The sequence below is a fragment of the Crocodylus porosus genome, unplaced genomic scaffold (genome assembly GCF_001723895.1).
Source record: "Crocodylus porosus isolate Cpor-Errol unplaced genomic scaffold, CroPor_comp1, whole genome shotgun sequence".
Taxonomy (NCBI): Eukaryota; Metazoa; Chordata; order Crocodylia; family Crocodylidae; genus Crocodylus; species Crocodylus porosus.
Window position 1 is genome coordinate 33,999,708 of NW_017728950.1, and position 3,775 is coordinate 34,003,482.

Sequence of the window (3,775 nt, forward strand, 5' to 3'; positions counted from 1 at the left end):
GGGGTTTGAGGAAGTCAAGCATGGGGGTAGGGGCTTTGTGTCTCTGTGCGTGACAAAGGCTGTGAATGTGACAAAAAATGTGGAGGAATTTTGAGGGTGTCTTTTATTGGACCAGGTGTAAAATTTGGGAGCACTTTTAGCCAAGGACACAGAAGAAGGGCACCTGGTGCCCAGAAATTTCTCTAACTAAGCAAAAAGACTGTGACTGGGAGACAAACATGACAGAAAAAGTAGAACTTGAAGTGGGGAATTCTTTCCCAGCTATATAGTTGGTTCAAGAAAATATGTCCCTAAAATCACCTTGTTCCTTGCATATTGCCCAGACCATCATGGCTACAACAGTACTCCAACCCCACTGGGAGGAAGGATCTGACTTTTATGCAAATGAGACAGACATAGCCAACCATGGGGCAGAGTATTTGATGCTAGGAGACAATGGTCAGGTGCTGCTTAGCGCAGGGTGACTGTGATCCAATTACATTCCATACTGCCAAAGAGAGGAGATATTAAACCTATAATTATATGGCCATGGCATCACATCACATGATCAGGGTTTCTAATCATCTAATCCCCACAAGTTGAAGATAATGAGGAATACAACTGATAGGAGGAAAACATTACAAAAGAATACAAATGGAAGTGGAGAATCCTAGAGGATAGTTCATCATCCGCCCAAAGAGCCATGACTCCACATTCAAGAAAGAGAAAGCTGTATCTCTAAGCTCCTCTGCATTCAGCAAGAAACGGAAGGCAGCATATAAGGACCAAGCAGCAGTATATGGCAAGGAGAAAAGGGGGCAATAAATGGCACTTGGTAGAAATTAAGAGGATAAAGGGCAGAACATGAGCAAGAAAAGGAAAGGTATAACATGAGGGATAACTCCATGACTACTAGGGCTAAGGGCAATCAGTAAGGATGCTGGGAACAAAGGGGTCCTCCTTGGTTTAGAATACAGTCAAGCTCATCTCTTCCTGAAATTTTGATTGCATCTCCTCGGCTGAGTTCAAGGGAGAATGAAGGAATTACACATTTAATGTCCTTTCTCATTTGTTTCTGTTACAGAAAAACAAGACCCTAGAAATGATTGATGCAATTACCAATACAATGATGGGGTGTGTGGTATCCAGCAATGGTGGGGTATTGTATATCGAGCAATAATATAATGTGAAGACAGAAAAATAGCTGAGAGGGCCATGAGAGGCGAGGAGGCCAATGTCATAAGGTTTGTCTTCACAGACACAAAGGAAATGGCCAGCAGATCACCAGGATGTCTGCAGGGAGGGAAGAGGAGAACCAGCCCCACTATTTCCCCAACAGTTACCTGGCCTGTCTCCACCAAGAAGCAGGTCTAGGCAGAGAGCTTGGGAAAGAAAATCTTCCAGAGGCTGAACCAGCAGTGGTACTTCCTCAGTAGGTTGACAACATTTCTAGTTTGATCAGGGAGAGCAAGTGCATGGGAGATCTGCTTGAGCATCCCATGCAGAATATTAAAGTTGAGAATTTTTTTCATAGCCAAAATTACTTTAAATATGAATCACCAAGAAAAGATGTCAAATTACAAAACTGTCTCATTAGGGAAAATACCTCTTCCTCCTCCAAACGAGATCACCCTAAAATAGGCATGTCTAGAAAATCCTTTTCACTGAGCAATGTCCAGGGAAGGGTGCTGGGTTCTGAGGAACCAGTACAAAGGGGAAGGCAAATGACAAGGCAGCTTCAAGTCCCTGAACTTGTACAACTCACATCAGGGGGCATCAGGAAGCTGACTTATTACACAGGAGCTCTGAGGCTCAAACTCTCTACATTCCTCCTGGACACACGAACCAAGCAAAGGCAGTCCGCTCCAGAGTAACTCTCCCGCAGATTGGCAGGCATCTTGCAAGAAATCTCTTCTTTGCATCACACAATAAGAGGAAGTAGTGCATAAGGCAATGCAGGGAGCTTGCAGCAAGTCCTTGCCAACTTATGCAATTGAGCCTCAGCCCTTGCAGTCACCAACTAGCATTAATGCTGATGCTTTTATGAAAGAAATATGAGATGAACCAATGAGCAAATTGGTCCCTTCTCAAAACCTACATGCTTAGGACAGCGCAATCCCTGGAAGTGATCCTTCACATATCAGCACAGTCATAGCTGATTAAATAAGCTTGAGAAGGAGGAGGAAAAGCTTGAAGCAGAGCAACAGTGGGAGGAAGAGGAGCTGCAACAGATAGAGGCCATTCAACTTGAATCCTCTTTGAGGACCCCATAGACTTTATCCATGGACAGTGAAGAATTAAGGTAATTTTTCTGATGGTACAGCAAGAATGGGAGCTGTGGTGGAATGGGAATGGGTGAAGGTACGCAGGGCTCTGTCCAACTCTGCTGGATTTTAACCAGACCCTTTCACTGTTGCAACACAGTGAGACCAGACTGTGCCAGTGACTGAGCTTCCATACAAGGCTAATTTACTTTGGCACCATGATGCACACTTCCTTCCCATCCCCAGATCAATCTATACAACCACAGCTGATGGGAGGAGATGTTCAGCAGAAGGGCATTAGAGCAAGAGCATCTCTCTCAGCTACACCTGCTGCACATCCAGAACCATTGGGATAAAATCCTCAAACTGGGCGCCACAGCACTGTGGGGTGTCTTGAGATCCTTTCAGGCATGCTGCAGGGTGCCACACAATGTTAGCACTTGTAGGAATGCAAACATGATTCACAAGAGAAACCCAGAGATTTCCAATAGAAATCCAGAGTGTTTAAAACCGCGGTGGCCTATTGCAGTCCTTCAAAGTTCTTTGCAACAAAAGAACTGCTCTAATATTTTTCTGTACTCAAACAAGTGAAGACTAAGAGCTTGTATTTTCTGAGGGGTGCCTTGAGCCTAACAAGGTTGAGAACCCCTGCACTAGGGAAATAGTCCATACAGGCTGCCCCAAGCTGGAGAACCAGGCCTCACATATGCAATCCTCCCTTGCTGCTGGGCTGCAGACAGTGTCGATGCTTTTTCCCTCCATAAGGCTTTTGAGGACCTGAGGGAAGGCTTTGCCCAAAAGTCCAACTTCTAAAGACCTGTGAGGCTGGGGGCCGGTCATGGCCCCTCCAATATTTTCAATGGCTTTCAACTGTTTAGTTTGAAGCAGTGAATGTTTCCAGATGTCAGAAGGGGAGACTTCCTGGGTGGATCAGTCCCAGCACACAAGGGCATCACTAGTAGCACTGTCATTGGAGCAGTACTGGGCCCGACATGCAGACCACAGCTGGTCACACCTTTGGTTTCTCAGCTTCTGACTGCGATACAGCTATGACAGAGAGCAAGCCTGAGGACTGTCTGCCCCTGCTTACCAGCAGGGCATTAACTGGTGCGCCCACTTGCCCAGGAAGCAGCAGACATGGGTCCTAGGTTCTGCTTACCCAGAAACAGTTTGAACCTGCACCATCTTTTCTCAACACAGTGCTCTAACCACTAGGTTATAAGCTAGGCCTTGCCAACAGTTTTCTCCATCTCTCCTCTCCAAGCTTGCCCCCTTGGCAGCCAAAACAGAGGGGTAAATAAGGATATGAGGTGGTCCAAGATTTTATCCTGCTTCCAAATGCAAAGATGCAACCCCTGTGTTATGCAGCCATTTCACCTGATGCTTAAAAGCGGTTCGTTTCTCTGGAGGCCACCAAAATCACAGACACACACTCATTAGATGGCACAAAAGGTGTATTTGCAAATAGGGTCAGAGCAGAGTCAAAAACTCAGATTACTCTGAACCCACCAAGGAATTTTGCAGGCTGTATT

The 3,775-nt window shown here is 45.7% G+C and overlaps 1 long non-coding RNA gene across 1 annotated transcript in view; it reads left to right on the forward strand.

The window, feature by feature from the left end:
- LOC109323764 overlaps positions 1-2,744 on the forward strand; it is a 5,389-nt gene extending 2,645 nt beyond the window's left edge. The window contains exon 3 of the long non-coding RNA XR_002104751.1: positions 2,722-2,744. This is a non-coding gene — a long non-coding RNA (uncharacterized LOC109323764). The remainder of the gene's footprint in view (positions 1-2,721) is intronic.
- The last annotated feature ends 1,031 nt before the right edge of the window (positions 2,745-3,775 follow it).